Genomic DNA, 17,839 nt, shown 5'->3' with positions numbered 1-17,839 from the left:
ACATTGTCATCACTAAAAAAAAGCCTTATTGTGTGAAACACGTGAGAAAGTGGTGTGAGGCCTAAACTTATTGTTATTTTTAATCTGTTTACTTGAGCATGGCAGGGGAAACGTCAAATAGTGGACTTTCACAAATACAAATGTAAGCCTTAACACAATATTTGGAGAGACTAATGAAACAACAAAGTGATGGACTCCATGAGAGGTTGGATCAAATGGAGCAGGCACAAAGAGAGAATGAGGGAGAACAAAGAACTCTGAGATTTGATGGGATAAATTAAATATTTCCACATTCAATGGGAAGAGTGATCCCGGAGCTTACTTGGAATGGGAGATTAAAGTAGAACACGTGTTTGCTTGCAATGAGTATAATGAGGAGCGATGAAGTTGGTAACAACTGAATTTACAAAATTATGCCTTAACTTGGTGGAATAAATACCAAAGGGAGAGAATTAGATATGAGGAACCCATGGTGGACTCTTGGAGTGAAATGAAAAGGATTATGAGAAAGAGATATATTCCAGCAAGCTACCAGAGGGAGTTGTAACTCAAACTTCAAAGAATGACTCAAGGGAATAAAAGTGTGAAAGAATATTTTAAAGAGATGGAGGTAACCATGATTAGAGATGGAATGAATGAAGAAAATGAAGCAACCATGGGTAGGTTTTTGAAAGGATTGAAGGATGATAGGGATGTTATGGAGCTGCAAGAGTATGTTGACACAAAGGATTTGTTGCAGAAGCCTAACCAAGTAGAACAACAACTCAAGAGGAAGAGATTCATGAGGAAGAGTTTTAACAATAATAATAATTCAAATTGGAGGGATAAGGTTATGAAGGATAAAGGAGTTCCCTCAAGTTGAGTCATATCTTCAGGTGGGAAGTCACCTAATAGATATAATAATTCACCACCTAAAAGGAAGACAAGTGAGGTAAAATGTTTTAAATGCTTGGGAAGAGGACATTATACTTCAGAATGTCCAACAAAAAAGAATATGTTCATGTCATCAAATGGAAAAATAGACAGTGAACCTTCAAGTGAAGAAGAGAAGGAAGAGGTAGAGGTGGAGTTGGATGCATTGGAGGGTGATTTTTTGATGATTCGGAGGCTTATGAGAAGCAAAATGCAAGCTTTGGACCAAACCCAAAGGTAAAATATTTTCCATACTAGATGTTCCATTCAAGGGAAAATATGTTCACTCATAGTTCATGGATGAAGTTGCACCAATGTAGCTAACTCAAGACTACTTACCAAATTGAATTTGGAGACAAAACCCCACCCAAGGCCATACAAGCTTCAATGGCTTAGTGATGACTTTTTACGGCAAGTGCACCGCGTTTGTCAGAAGTAATAATTGTCCATAAGGACGGATATCGACCCCACAAAGAACAGTGAATTATCGAGTACAATATTCGCTAAATATAACAACAACAAAACAATAAAAAGAGTTTTGAATTAATTGTGTTGGCACTGATCAATAAGAAAACAGACAAAGAATTGGCTACTTCAAGTTGGAAAAATAGGGATTATGTTTCATCTTTCTCACTCTTATGTATTTTGATTAACATGTCAATATTAAGTTCTTTAATTGATATTGATGCATGTATACAAATCATTTATATCGATTCCTCGCATATAAAATCCTTAAGAATGTTCCCTAACTAGCATAATTATAAGAACAACTTAGAACGAAGCTCAGACGTTAACGACAATTAACCTTTCAAGTCTATCCCTAGCACTCAAATATGTTAAGTATTGTTGTTTAGGTCCGAACCCTAAAAATACCTACCGGTCAGATTTAAGATTCCCAAATTGTCACGAAAAATTAAAAGTTAAACAACAATACCAATAATCAATCAAGAACTGAATATTAATATATAAGACATCACCTCAATACATAAGAGTTTGAGTAGATTACTCCCAATCCCAAATGGTAGAATTAGCCACGCATACTTCTAGCACCTTCCATTCTCCCAATTGGGTTACAATTCACTCTATGGTGTTTTCCTCTCAATCTGGCACCTAGGATTGAGCCTCTAGCCCCCTTTTTATCCTAGTTTTCTAGGGTTAGGTGGCTTGTTGTGTCGCGCTAATGGGCTAAGTGATAAAACATAAAAAAGTCAAATCTTTCTTTGCATCTTTCTCCATTCTAGGACCTTCCATCTTTCTCTTTTTAGCTCAAATTATTCTCTTTTACTCCAAATCTTCAATCCTCCCTAGAAGTTTGCAATTAACACAAAATTTGGGAATAAAATACTCTTATTCAAATAAAACTCATAAAAAATATAAAAAGGTATAAATTCATAAATTAGGGATTATTTTATATGTAAATTAGCAAAAAATCCTCATAAGTGCCTATATTTTAATATGAAATATTACTGAAATTAGGCACTTATCACTTAGTGAAGATGGGGAGATGACAATGAGCAAGCAAGTGGAGGTGAACCTATCCATAGGAAAATATAATGACAATGTCTTGTGTGATGTGGTTCCAATGGAGGTAACACACATTTTGTTAGGGAGGCCATGGCAGTTTGACACCAAAGTTATTCATGATGGTTTCACCAATAAAATCTTTTTCATGCAGAATAACAAGAAGATCATTCTCAAACCCTTATCTCCTAGAGAGGTTTGTGATGATCAAATCAAATTGAGAGAAAAGAAAGTCCAAGAGAAAATGGGAGATAACTGAAACACCTAAAAAGAGAGAAACACATGAGAGAAAAAATGAGTGGATTACTGAAAGTGAAGGAAGTGAAGAAGTTGCTACTTTCTAGCAAACCTCTTTATTATTGCAAAAACAACACTTTTAACCAAATTATTTTTCTTCCTAGTGTTGATTCTCTTTTGCAGGAATCAAAGATGTGTTTCCAACTGAAATTCCTAGAGAACTTCCACCTCTAAGGGGAATTGAACACCACATTGAGCTTCTTCCAGGAGCATCTTTGCCTAATAGGCCAACTTATAGAAGCAACCCTTAAGAGACAAAGGAGATCCAAACTCAAGTTGAAGAACTGATGAGCAAGGGATGGGTACAAGAGAGCATGAGCCCATGTGTTGTTCCAATCACTTTGGTTCCTAAAAAGGATGGTTCTTGGAGGATGTGCACATACTGCAGAGTACTAAATAACATTACCATCTAGTATAAACACCTTATTTTCAGGTTAGATGATTTATTGGATAAATGGAAAACTGTCTTTAAAACAAAATATGGATTGTATGAGTGGCATGTGATGCCATTTGGGCTAACAAATGCCCCAAGCACTTTCATGAGATTATTGAACCATGTTTTGAGAGAATTTTTGAGCAAATTTGTTGTTGTGTATTTTGATGACATCTTGATTTATAGCACTAGTTTGGAATTACATGTGGAACATTTGTGTGTTGTTTTGAATGTTCTTAGAAAAGAAAAGTTGTATGCTAATCTTGAGAAATGCACATTTTGTACTGAACAAATTGTATTCTTGGGTTTTGTGGTAAGTGTCAAAGGAGTTCAGGTTGATTATGAAAAAGTGAAGGCTATCAAAGAATTATGTTTACCTGATATTGAATTTGCTTACAATAGGGTTGTTCATACCTGTACCGACCAGGTCATCGGGTGTGATGACGTGTCTAGCAAGTGATTATGTGGGGCGTGCTCAGCAGAACACGTGGACAAGAGAAAGAAGAATGGTTCAGAAGTGAGCATAGTCGTCGTTCGTGGAAGTGGTGTTCTGCAGTGTACATAGTCGGTTGTCGCCGGGTTTGTGTGTCATCGACGTGTTAGATAATGGAAGATCAGGTGGTCTGACATCGCCGGATCTCCCAGTAAACGTAGTTAAAGCTGTTGGAGGCTCAGAAGAGTAAGTTCAAGCGTGTAAGTTCAGTAAGATGATTGTTACGCCAGCATGGGGCGTGAAGGTCGAGTGGGTTGGAGGGAACAACTTGCTCATCAGCGATAGGATTCCCAGAGTGGACATTCGTTGGTGGCAAGGTTTCCTCAGCTAGAACATGCATGGCGTAGCAATAAGGAGGGTGGCACTTGCGACAAGTGATATCACAGAGATGGTGCACTTTGTTGCATCCGATACTCGCCTTGTCGGGTGGTGTTCCAGAGCGTATTACGTGCTAGATTACTCCTTGAATAGGAGACTTGGCCGCGCGACTAGTTACTACACAGAAAAGACGCTCAAGTTACCCCAACCCAGATGACGACACGTGTAGGGTTGGATGCTACCTGTTACTCCAACCCAGATGATGACACGTGTAGGGTTGGATGCTACATAGAAGTGACGCTCAAGTTACCCCCGCCCAGATGATGACACGTGCAGGGTTGGATGCGAGCCACGCGTCCAAAGCGTAACTGCCTGGAGAGAGAAAAAACCTAGGTATAAAGGTAAACTTAACAGAATTTGCAGAGGTATGTTCATTACGGCTCATTGTTTTGTGTTGAGTGCACTTTAGTACTGCTCTACAGAGCATAGTTTTCTCTAAGTTTTTGGGTATTCTTGTTACTGACTTGAGCGTCGGAGCGCTACCGGCTGCAGAGGCGCCATCTTGTGTTTTCAGGTTCTCAGAGAGACTATCTGTGGGGTGGACTTGAAGGGCACGTGGTGTCAAAGCTAATGAGAAAGATCGTGACGAGGCATCGCTCTTGCGCTAGGTCAACCGGCAGGATCATCTGGCGCTCACTGTGGGGTCGTATAAAAGGTGATTCCCAACCACAGTTCGAGTTTGTTGAAGTTTTGGTGTTTTCTGTTTGACTGCTTGCCGTCGCAGTCGATTTTCGGAGTTTTCACCGTTCGTTTGGAGTTTATTTGAGTTGCTGAGTTTGCTGAGAAAGGATGAGGACAACGCGGTCCAGTTCAGTTGCGCCGTCAACCGAAGAGGACACTGTGTCTATGACACAGATGATGGAGATGATGAGGACGTTGCAGGAGAACGTAGCTGCATCGCGTTCTGAGCAAGAAAGAATGCATGAGGCACTAGTGGCCTCATAGGCTAGGAATGAAGAGCTCAACAGAGTCAATGAGGAGCTACGTAAAGCCCTTCAGGGACGTGAAAGCATCTTTCACTGGGGTGGAAGATCCTGAGGCTCATCTCACGGCGTTTCACACTTAAATGATGCTCTCAGGAGGGTCAGACGCGGTCTACTGCAAGGTGTTCATGAGCACTCTCAGTCGAACAGCGTTGGACTGGTTCGTCAGTTTACCTACTGGTCACATTACCACGTTCCAACAGTTTTCCAAGATGTTTGTTGAGCAGTACATACTGAACAAGGCACCGTCGTTGGTATCTTACGATCTGTTCGACGTGAGGCAGTATCAAGGGGAGTCTTTGAAGGATTTTCTGAACAGATTCGGAGCTCAGATCGTCCGCTTGCCAGGTAAGGATGAAGAAATGTTTGTGCATGCCTTTAAAAAGGGTGTATTGCCTGGGCCTTTCAGTGAATCGCTGATCAGGAGCCACCCCGCCACGTTCGCCGAAATCCGGCGACATGCCGTGGCTCACATCGCCGCTGAGTGCAAGGTCTCCTTGAAAAGGGGAAACGTGGCCCCAGGCAAGCCACGCGCTCAGACGAGGATCCGACCGCAGAGGGTGATGGAGGCTGCGGCAGGGAAGAAGGGTCAAAGGATGCATCATTCTTATGATCCAAAAAAAAGTAAGGGAAATGGGCCAGGGCGACCTAGGGAGTCTAATCGCCCGCCGAGGTACAAGTTTGTGATGGGATTGGCTGACCTGATCACCATTCCGAACATTGCTGCCAGGCTAAAGGTGCCTAAGAAGACGACGGATAAGGTGTTGGGACCAAAACCAGACGCGTGGTGTGAGTTCCACAAGAGCTTTGGCCACTCTATCAATTCGTGTTTGCCTTTGGGATACCAACTCGCCGAGTGGTCAAGTGTGGGTTCTTGAAGGATTACTTGCTAGAGAAGCAAGTGGGGCAATCATCAGGTTCACAACTGGCGGGCAGTGAGGGACAACAGCACGAGGTACCCATTCACGGCGAGATCCACACCATAGCTGGTGGATTCTCGGGTGGTGGGTGTACTGCATCGCAGCGAAAGAGGTATGCAAGGTCTGTGATGTCAGTGGAGGTTTTTGAGGATCACTCACCCGACGTGGACATCACGTTCACCAAAGAGGATCTTAGGGATGTCATACCTCATGACAATGACTCTATTGTAATCTCGCTTGTTACAGCGAGAAGGACGGTCCAACGGGTGTTGGTCGATCAAGGAAGCTCGGCAGATGTGATGTTTTGGCCGACTTTCGAAAAGTTACAATTATCCCCTGACCAGCTGAGGCCGTATGGGGGCTGCTTGTACGGTTTTGCCGGTGATCAAGTGGAGGTCAGGGGGTACATTGAGTTAAGGACGACGTTCACAGATGGGTTGGCCTCGCGCACAGAGAAGATCAGGTACCTTGTTGTGAACGCTCCATCGACATACAACATCCTGTTGGGAAGGCCAACACTCAACAGGACAGGAGTTGTGCCTTCGACAAGGCACATGAAGGTCAAGTTACCATTAATGGAAGGGGTGGTCATCACCATCCGTTCTGACCAAAAGGAGGCAAAGAAGTGCTATGAAAACAGCCTCAAGAACAAGAGATCGGTATGCCATGTAACCACAACGCCACCCCCTGGTCTGGGGCCTGAGCAGGAAAATCGGCGAGTTGTGGATACAGCGTTGGAAGTGGCCGCCGAGGGCGATGCTACAATGGAGGATGTCGAGGCGAGGCCCGAGAGCGCCACTCGGATGGAGGAAGAGAAAAACTACCCGAAGACCGCCAGGGAGTCAGGTATTGCGAGAGCGTTGATCACCAGCTAGAAGAGGCCTCAGCCGGTCGAGGAGTGGCTTGAGAAGAAGATCAACGGCAAGATGTTTAAACTGGGGAAAACCTTAGACGGCGAGACACAAGACCAGATCGCCAAGGTAATAAGTAGACACCTGGACGTGTTTGCATGGTCCGCTTCAGACATGCCGGGGATTGACCCCGACTTTTTATGTCATCGTTTAGCAATGGATCCCCAGGTCAGGCCAATCCGCCAGAGAAGGAGAAAGTTCAACGAAGAAAAGAGACAGGCGATCAAGGACGAGACGCAAAAACTCCTTGCAGCAGGCCATATCAGGGAGATCCAATATCTAGAATGGCTCGCCAACGTCGTTCTGGTCAAGAAGAGCAGTGGGAAATGGCGAATGTGTGTTGAATTCACGGATCTGAATAAAGCCTGTCCAAAGGATTCTTATCCTTTGCCAAGTATATATGCCCTGGTAGACAGTGCGTCAGGGTGTAAGTTGCTCAGCTTCTTGGATGACTTCTCAAGATACAACCAGATTAAAATGCATCCCATGAATGAGGAAAAGACTGCTTTCATGACGGAAAGGTCGTGCTATTGCTACAAGGTGATGCCTTTCGGACTGAAGAATGCGGGGGCCACGTACCAGAGGCTAATGGACAAGGTGCTCGCCCCTATGCTCGGGAGGAATGTGCAAGCATATGTTGACGACATGGTCGTAACATCTCTGGAAAAGAGTAGGCACGTCACTGATCTGGAAGAGTTGTTCATTACAATAGCCAGGTACAAGCTGAAACTGAATCCTGAGAAGTGTATTTTCGGCGTGGAAGCAGGAAAATTTCTGGGATTTCTCTTGTCGGAGAGGGGAATCGAGGCAAATCCCGACAAATGTGCCGCCATTCTGGCAATGAGGAGTCCTGCCACTGTAAAGGAGGTGCAGCAGCTCACGGGACGGATGGCCGCCCTGTCTCGATTCGTATCCGCCAGTAGAGAGAAGGGCCACCCGTACTTCCAATGCTTGAAGAGAAATAACAGGTTTTTCTGGACGAAGGAGTGTGAAGAAGCTTTTGTAAAGCTCAAAGAGTACTTGGCGAGCCCACCGGTTCTGCGCAAACCTCAAGTGGCAACACCCCTCAGGTTATATTTTGCCATAACTGAGAGGGCGATAAGTGCGGTGCTCGTCCAGGATCAAGATCAAGTCCAGAAGCCCATCTATTTTGTTAGCAAGGTGTTGCAGGCCCAGAAGTGAGATATCAGGCCTTAGAGAAAGCGGCGCTGGCGGTTGTATTTTCGGCGAAGAGGCTGTGTCATTACTTCCAGAGCTTTACAGTGTTGGTAATGACTGACTTACCCATCCAGAGGATTTTGAAGAAACCGGATGTAGCTGGGAGGATGGTAAAGTGGGCGGTGGAGTTGTCGGAATTCGACATCAAGTATGAGCCCTTAGGACCGATCAAGGGGCAAATCTTCGCTGACTTTGTGGTCGAGCTATCTTCTGGAACAGTGCAGAGCGCCGGGGATGATTTTCTTTGGGTGCTCTCGGTGGATGGGTCGTCTAACCAGCTGGGTAGCGGGGCTAGAGTCATTTTGGAGGGACCCAACGGTGTGTTGATAGAGCAATCTCTGAGGTTTGCCTTTAAAGCCAGCAACAATCAAGCGGAGTATGAGGCTTTGATCGCCGGTATTTTGTTGGCAAAGGAGATGGGAGCAAAGGTGCTGATGGCCAAGAGTGATTCGTTGTTGGTCACTGGGCAGGTAACCGACGAGTTTCAAGACAAAGATCCACAGATGGCGGCTTACCTGGAGTATGTGCAAGAGTTAAAGAGGTCCTTTGTGTTTGTTTGAAGTGGTGCACGTGCCAAGGGAGCAAAATGCCCGAGCTGACCTGCTAGCCAAGCTCGCCAGTTCGGGCAAGGGGGGCAGGCAGATGATCGTTATACAAGAAACTTTGAAGACACCTCGAGCATTTGTGACAGATCACCAGGTTCTTCAAGTGTGCAAGTCAATGGAAAGGACGGTGAGGAGTCATAGATCCTTGACTCAGGAGACTTTGAGGACGCCGAGAGTTAGGGCACATCCAGCGGGAGTGACAAAGATGACGCAAGTTTGCGCTATCCATGAGCCAGATACATGGATAACGCCATACCAGCGCTACATGGCGGATGGCGTGCTCCCAATGGACTCGACAAAGGCCAGAAAGATAAAGAAGAACTCCAGCAGGTTCACCCTCATCGATGGCGAGTTGTACAGGTTTGGGTTTACGCACCCTCTTATGGTATGTGTACACGGAGAGAAGTGCATGAGAATCATGGCTGAGCACCATGAGGGGATCTGTGGGAGTCATATCGGGGGTCGAGCTTTGGCAACAAGAACTCTCCGTGCAGGTTATTACTGGCCCACAATGAGGGAAGATTGCAAGAAATATGCCCAGTGTTGCAAGCAATGCCAGCAGTACGCCGATTGGCACAAGGCGCCAGCTAAAGTCGATTTACAGCCCCTGGCCGTTCCATACGTGGGGAATCGACATTCTGGGACCCTTTCCATTGGCGATCAGGCAAATGAAGTATTTGGTTGTGGTGATCGAGTACTTCACAAAGTGGATTGAAGTAGAGTTGGTAGCCCAAATCACTGCGCACAAGATTCAGAGTTTCGTGTGGAAGAATATTGTGTGTCGTTTTGGTGTGCCCAAGTGTTTGGTATCAGACAATGGGACTCAATTTGCAAGTCACCTATTGAAGAAATTGTGTGGGGATGTTGGAATACAACAGGTGTTTGCTTCTATGGAGCATCCATAAACGAACGGGCAAGTGGAGTCAGCCAATCGGGTTTTGTTAAGAGGCTTGAAGAGGAGGTTGGAGAAGGCCAAGGGGTCTTGGGCTGAGGAAGTTCCCCGCATAGTATGGGCATATCACACCATCGAGCAATCGGGAACCCACGAAACCCCGTTTAGTTTGGTGTATGGGTGTGATGCTATGATTCCAGTTGAAACCCAGGAAAGCTCGCTGAGATTCCAAAACTTCGTGACGGAAGACTCGAACGAAGAAAGGAGGATGAACTTGGATTTGCTGGATGAGGTCAAGGAGGAAGCACGGGTGAAGGCCGAAGCAGTGAAGAAAAGAGTTGAACGCAAGTACAACTCTAGAATAAGGCTAAGGCAATTCAGAGATGGCGACCTGGTGATGAGGAAGGCCCACTAGTACGAGATTGAGAACAAATTGTCACCCAAGTGGACAAGACCGTTTAGAATAACCGAAGCACTCGGGAACGGCGCCTACCGCTTGGAGACACTGGAAGGAGGGGCAATTCCTCGCACTTGGAACGCCACCCATCTCAAGTTTTATTAGAGTTAAAGCATTGTAAGTAGCAATTAACTCGAACAGTTTAAAATGTTTCAGTTAAAATAGTTTTTCAAGGGGGCACTCTTTTTTCCCTAAGGAGGGTTTTTAACGAGGCCACCCAATAAAGAAGGTTTCGAAGTTTATCAAAGTTTCCCAGTTATTAAGTTTGCATGCTCATCGTTTTTTAAGTTTTCGGAAAGAGACTTTATCGCCCTTGTGTAATTTAAAGCAATGGTGAATTCAGATCGCATGCATCCAGTACAAAGTTTTAAAGTATGAAGTTTTAAACCCTCATCGCCACCCGGCGATTGGAGGTACAAGTTAAAGTTTTAATTCCTCATCGCCACCTGGCGATCAGAGGCACAGGAATAAAGTTTTCTAAGTCCTCACCGCCATCCGACGATCGGAGGCACAAGTATAAAGCTTTTTAAGTTCTCATCGCCATCTGGCGAGAAAGAGATCAAAAAGACCTTCCTCGCCTCGAGCGAGTGTAGGCGAGAATAGTTTAAAAAGATCTCCTCGCCTTGAGCGAGTGTAGGCGAGAAAAGATTAAAGTCCTCCTCGCCCTGAGCGAGTACAGACAAGAGTAGATTGCAAGACCTCTTTGCGTAAGCAAACTGAGGCAAGTTTGAAAGTCCTCAGTGCATCCGGGGGAGGAGGAGATGTAACCCCTGGGCAAGTTGAGGCATCGGGAAAAGTCTTTCTCACCCTCGAGTGAGTTTAGGCGAGATGAAGTTGAAAAGTTAGGGGTGTTAATGATCTTAAGTATAGGAAAGGAAGGTTGATGAAAACGCCTTTTCCCCTGAGTGAAACATCAATATTGACCTAGTAAGACCAGTTAAAAAAGAAGTTAAAGGATGGCTGGGGAAGGTTCGCAAAGGACACCTCACCACCTAAATCATTGTTCTAAAACTCAGGGAGGTAGAGAAGGATCCGAAAGGCGGCTCTACCCCGAGATAAGGGAACAAGGATTTAAGCTATCTCAGGTTAAAGACTCAGGGAAGGTAGAGGGAGATCCGAAAGGAAGCTCTCCTTCCAGACGAGCAAAGACGAAGTCACGAGGTGGCCCCGCAGGGGACGTTTTCAGTTAAAAGGAAAATGGCGTCACCGAAAGCCTATGGCTTTGAGATTGAAATAGAAAGAGGATTACACGGCGAGAAACAAATAACGAAGTTTTGGGCGATAAAGTAGAAATACGCTTGTCCCTTGGCAGATCAGGCGAGCGAGATTTCAGATACTAAGATCAACCTACGCCCCTACTGCCCAGTAAGTGATTTCGCGTTAAACGTTATTGTTATAGACTAACAGTTTGTTTAAGTTAAGGTGATTTCCAGAAAATTAAGTACCAATTTGTGCGAAGTACATTGGGTTAAGTAAAACCTAGCCAGTTATACCAGGTGATTGCACAACAGATAAAATTAGAAGCCATATATATACACATGTATATCAAACAGTTTGAGCAGAATGAAAGTTATTACATATAAATGAAAATTAAATACAAGAGTTTCAAAGGTGGTAAAGTTGAAGTGGCAGATGGGAGCAGCAATTAAGTTGGAGGCATGATCTTGCCATCCACCACCTCGTTGTACACCGAAAACTCGGAGAGGTCAAGATCGGGGAATTTGCAAGCGAACTGCTCCAAAGCTGCTCCAAAGCCGGAGGTAAGAACTTGGGCCGCTTCAAACTAAAGCTCGTCGATCTTTGTCTTGAACCCACTGTTCTCTTCACGAACCTAGGCAATTTCAAGCTCAAGCTCGTCGACCTTTTCTTGAACCCGCTGTTCTCCTCGCGAACTTGGGGAAGCTCGACAGTAGTTTCGCTCAGTTCTTTGAAGGCCTTGTCCCGATCTTGTTTAACTTTCCCCAGAAGGGTTTCCCTCTCGGTCGACCTCTTCTCCAGTTTGGCCATCTTTTCCGTGTCGGTTTTTCGGGCCTCCTCTAGCTCTGTGATCCTTTCCCTCATAGGAACGAACTTGCTCTCTAACTCGATGGCGTCCTGAAGTTTGTCGTGCAGTTTCCAACGCAGTTCAGTTTTGTCTTTGCGCAAACTTCAGAGCTCGTCGTTGGGAGCGTTTTCCACCCGCGAGAACTCTAGCCCTTGCATCATCATGTCACACTTGACTTTGTCCGCTTCGGCTCTCGCAGTGCTCGCCACCTCCTGATGGATGCGGTTATCGAGTTCGAACTTGTCCAAGGAGTCTTCCAGACCTTCACCGACGATTTGAGGAAGACACTCGTCAACCATGGCATTTAGGCGCACGGTGAAAGACTTCAAGGCTTCTTGGAGAGGAGCTGGAAGGGCTGGAGTTAAGGGAGGAGGTGAAGGTTGGTTCTCACCACCACCCTCGCAAGGTTGGATGGCAAGGGGAGCCTCGAGGCGTGGTGGTGAGGTGGGGAGTTCTGTTGCAGCTTGAGAAGAAGCTTGTGTATCAGCAAGCTGTTCAAGTACAACTTCAACAGCCGAGGCGTTTGATGCAAGAACATCGACTCGAATGGCGTGGAGGCGCTGGGGGGGTTCTTGACGTAATCTGGGGTGGCGCCTTCAGCTACTGGTGGTTCGATTACATCTACCATTTTTCTCTTGCAGATCAGTCCGTCCTCGGTGCTTTTGTTTGCTTCGTCGTCCGATACTACGCTGGGGGCCTTCCTCTTAGCCCTTTGGGGTAGTAGTTTCTTCTGCTCAGGGGCAGGAAGAGCAGTGGCAGTGGACGGGCCAACTGGCGGAGATTTGCCTTGGAAGGCGGTGATTTCTGCAACAGAGTTTGGAACGGTTTGGGAGCTCGCCGCCAGATTGTGAAGTTTGGCTATGGAGCGCAGCTCAACCATCCTTCCTTTCCCCAACATCATATCTACACAAGAGAAGCCAACAATCACAAACCAGTCCAACTCAAGCAGTTGATGATGCACAAGAAAATAAGCAGTGTGAATCAATGCATGGACTAGCTAGTTATGACTATGCGCGAATCAGAACGACAACATCAATGTAAAAGGCAGGGTGACGCGAATTCAAGGAAAGGGAACTCGGGGAGGAGGCAAAGACAAACCTATGTGAATGTCCAGTTGACCTTCGTGGAATTCATAGGCGATGATGGAGGAGGTGGCCAAAGTCACGTTGGAGGAGGCAACTCCTTTCCAGAAGTTGCATAGGTCTTTGTCGAGCTCCCCCATCTTTTCTGGCCTCCTAGCCCTCCTGAAGCTAGCCTCCTTCTTTCCCTTGTTCACCCAATACAAGGGAAATCCGTCGAGGAGAGTGGGGTCTTGGTCATTGCAGCAGACGCACACGAATTTCCCTTTCTAGTCTTTATAGGATTGCTAGAAGATGGAGAGGATGGACCTCCCAGCAACCCCATTGAGGCTGACCCATAGACGATAGCCTGGGTTCTTGGCCTCGAACAGATAAAGGAACACGTCCACCGAAGCTGGATGTCCCAAGTGCGCACAAATGATTTGGTATGCCCTGACGAACGCCCACCTGTTGGGATGAAGCTGGGCGGGGGCTATGTCAAGCTCAGTCAGAAGCTCCCTCTCGAAGCGAGTGAAGGGGAAGTGGAGCTTGACTTTCTTGAACATCGTGGCATAGACGAAGCAAAAGGGTTTGCCGTTGCTCCCCTGGTTGTCAGTGCAAATGGGTTCTCCGGGAGGGCAAGGACGAACAGGAACCTTGTCATCGTGTTCTTTGCTGAAAGAAAGGTAAGTTTGATCACCTTTCTTAAGGCGGAACGTCGAGGTCGGTGTTAATGGAGGAGGTCTCACCCAGCAAAGCTAAAGAGGCCCAGGGGTACAGTTGTTTATAGTCTGGGAGGGGTCTCACAACCGTGCTGGTGTGAGGTGGGTTTGGTTGCAGTTGGTTGGGTCGAGAAGACGCAGGTCTCACGACCTGGCTCGAAGGGACATTAGGATCCCTTGGTGGATTGCGAGAGGAAGAAGGGTTGGCCCTACGAGTTTTTGTCGGAGGGTTTTGAGGAGATGGAGGAGGGTTTGGAGTGACTTTGGAGCGAGCCATCAGAAGAGCTGCAAAGAAAATGAAAAGGGAAGAGATGAGAGTTTGAAAACAGAGGGACCCAACAAAAAAGGAGAAGATAGAGAGGACAAGGGGGGCTCGCAGAGAAAAGGCTACAACGTATGCTCCAGACAGTTAATGATGATGCAAACCGATTAAAATGCAGCAAATATCAGTGGGAGTGATAAAAAAGTTACGTTTTGATGATCAGAAGAGCGTTAAGTAAGATGGTGATCGAAGGAGACGAAGCGTTCGCTGAAGCGTTTCGGGAGTTTGGAGTGAGGAAGAAGATAATGAAACAGTGAAGTGGCGCGAAGTTTTTAAGAGTTTCGAAGAGTTTCGAACGTTGCGAGAAGCGCAAACGGCAATGAATAATAGTCGTTGATGAGTCCACGTGTCGTATGATCGAAGGGGTTGGTGAAGTGTCAAATCAGTAAACAGTATGAGCGCCAACGCGCAAGGCCACGTAGGTCGCCAGAAATTCAACCCTTTAGTCTTTTCGCTGAACAAGTCGCAGCTCAAGACTGGGGGGCTTGTGTACCGACCAAGTCATCAAGTGTGATGACGTGTCTAGGAAGTGACTATGTGGGACGTGCTCAGCAGAACACGTGGACAAGAGAAAGACGAATGGTTCAGAAGTGAGCATAGTCGCCGTTCGTGGAAGTGGCGTTTTGCAGTGTACATAGTCGGTTGTCGTCGGGTTTGTGTGTCATTGACGTGTTAGATAATGGAAGATCAGGTGGTCTGACATCGCCGGATCTCCTAGTAAACTTAGTTAAAGCTGTTGTAGGCTCAGAAGAGTAAGTTCAAGCGTGTAAGTTCAGTAAGATGATTGTTACACCAGCATGGGGCGTGAAGGTCGAGTGGGTTGGAGGGAACAACTTGCTCATCAGCGACAGGATTCCCAGAGTGGACATTCTTTGGTGGCAAAGTTTCCTCAGCTAGAACATGCATGGCGTAGCAATAAGGAGGGTGGCACTTGCGACAAGCGATATCACAGAGATGGTGCACTTTGTTGCATCTGATACTCGCCTTGTCGGGTGGTGTTCCAGAGCGTATTACGTGCTAGATTACTCCTTGAATAGGAGACTTGGTCGCGCGAATGGTTACTACACAGAAAAGACGCTCAAGTTACCCCAACCCAGATGACGACACGTGTAGGGTTGGATGCTACCTATTACTCCAACCCAGATGATGACACGTGTAGGGTTGGATGCTACATAGAAGTGACGCTCAAGTTACCCCCGCCCAGATGATGACACGTGCAGGGTTGGATGCGAGCCACGCGTCCAAAGCGTAACTGCCTGGAGAGAGAAAAAACCTAGGTATAAAGGTAAACTTAACAGAATTTGCAGAGGTACGTTCATTACGGCTCATTGTTTTGGGTTGAGTGCACTTTAGTACGGCTCTACAGAGCATAGTTTTCTCTCAGTTTTTGGGTGTTCTTGTTACTCACTTGAGCGTCCGAGCGCCACCGGCCGCAGAGGCGCCAACTTGTGTTTTCAGGTTCTCAGAGAGACTATCTGTGGGGTGGACTTGAAGGGCACGTGGTGTCAAAGCTGGTGAGGAAGATCGTGACGAGGCATCACTCTTGCGCTAGGTCAACCGGCAGGATCAATAGCACAACAAATTGGTCTCCGTTTGAAATTGTGTATGTTTTAAATCTTTTAACTCCATTAGATTGTATGCCTAACATTTATGTTTTAAAGCATAAAAATGTACAGACTAAGGTTGACTATGTGAGAAAACTATATAAAAAGGTTAAAGCACAAATTGAAAAAAAAAGTTGAAGGTTATTCTAAACAAGCTAACAAAGGAAGAAAGAAAGTAATCTTTGATCCTGGAGATGGGGTCTAGGTACACATAAGGAAAGAAAGGTTCCCTAAACAAAGAAAATCCAAGCTCCAACCTAGAGCGGATGGACCTTTTCAAGTGTTAGAAAAGATTAATGAAAATGCCTACAAGATTGATCTTCCAAGTAAGTACAATTTGTCTCCTTTTATTACAGATGATGAAGCTTTGGACTTAACTTCAAGTCCTTCTCAAGAAGAATGGAATGATGCAGACATCCAAGGTCTTTCTCAAGAGGGAGGGAATGATTCAGACATCCAAGGTCTTTCTCAAGAGGGAGGGAATGATATGGACATCCAAGCCCAAGGGCGGCTAATCTTTTGGAGGCCCAATTGTTGAATGACCCACAATTTAAAAGACTAAACATGCTTAGAGTATTTGAATAAAATAATATTATTATTTTGCTTGGAGTTAGGATTTGAATCCAAGACCAGTTACAAAGCATCTATTTAACCACTGGGACAAATGATCTTCTTGAAATATAGGGATTGTATTTTTATTTTATTTACTTACAAACGAGACAAGACCTATAATTAAATTTGTACTTATACACTTTTGGAAATCAAAATGAGGGATGAATATTTTGGCAATTTTAAGAGATAATATTTCTCTGCTAGGGTTTTCCCCTGCATCTTGCGATCTTATAAAGAATCCACCAATTCTTGTGGCGATCATCCTTAGAATTATCAAACTTTGTTTGTGGCATCTTCCTCAATTCAGGTTTTCATTGTTACTATTTTTAATTGATTCCATTCCATAACCCTAAATTCCCAATTCACTGTTAGTTTTATTTGGAATCATATCATTTAAACTACGATATCTTTTAAAATGATTATCGTCTCTCCGAGTGGCAGATGAAAGATGTGCTTTCAATTCTCCACCTTTCGACTAAAGTCGTAAGTATATGATGATTTATGTCTATGTTGTTCAAAGTTAATATATGTTTGAAGCCATCATGTTCAACTAAATTTTGGACTCGATGAAGTCTTTCAGAATGTTTGAGAACCCAGATGGAATTTCGTTTAGGCCTTCTCAGTATTTCATTCCCCTTCCATAAAGCTTTCGTCACGTGTTTATGTTGCAGCCACAAAAGGGACATATCAGATTGTAGTCGTGCATTGGCTGCCATTGACATCTGAAAGAATAAAAAATATGAAAGTTCTAAATTTCTTAAATACTGGGACTTCTAAGTTGAAAAAATAAATTTAAGACTTACTTGATGATATGAACGCTTAGACAGTAGTATAAGGGACATGCTAAACTTGATCTCCAAATCACAAGAAGGAGGCAACAATGAAGGAAATGGTGGTACGCTTTTGTTAAGTAACACACCAATTTATATGCATTTAAATGCAATTTAACACATTGAAGCAACAAATTAACAATGTCATACTTTCACGAGTGAATAAGAAATATTTTCGAGAATCTCTGCTAAAGCACCAAATTTTCAAATGAAGCATGATGGAGTGTCGAATTCACTTATGACATGGAGAGATTCCTTGCGAATTCAGCTTTGAAGATTCCCATGTGAACCAACCTTGGAGATTCTATACCGTAAAAGAAAGCACCATGAAGAAAAAGCCAAAATTGGAAAAAGGAATATCATCCTCCACATTGACGAGTTCAATTGAAACTCGTAATCCACATTGGCGAGTTCACTTGAAACTCTTCACTAAAAATTCAGTCATTATTTAATTATATATAATAAAAAAATATTTTATAAAATTTATCTGGTTAAAAAATATTTTGTAAAAAAATATTTTTCTTTAATTATATATATATATATATATAAAGTTATAAATAGTAAATTAAACTTATATATATTAAAATATTATAAACATATATTTCATATATACGATTTTAACTAGAA

The 17,839-nt window shown here is 44.5% G+C and overlaps 1 pseudogene; it reads left to right on the top strand.

Annotated features, from left to right (window-relative positions):
• The first annotated feature begins 655 nt into the window (after positions 1-655).
• On the top strand, positions 656-3,623 carry LOC150028081 (uncharacterized; annotated as a pseudogene).
• Positions 3,624-17,839: the final 14,216 nt, after the last annotated feature.

The sequence above is a fragment of the Phaseolus vulgaris genome, chromosome 4 (assembly GCF_051622355.1).
Source record: "Phaseolus vulgaris cultivar YP4 chromosome 4, ASM5162235v1, whole genome shotgun sequence".
Taxonomy (NCBI): Eukaryota; Viridiplantae; Streptophyta; class Magnoliopsida; order Fabales; family Fabaceae; genus Phaseolus; species Phaseolus vulgaris.
Note: the sequence above shows the minus strand (reverse complement) of the source record. Positions and strands in the feature narration are given on the sequence as shown.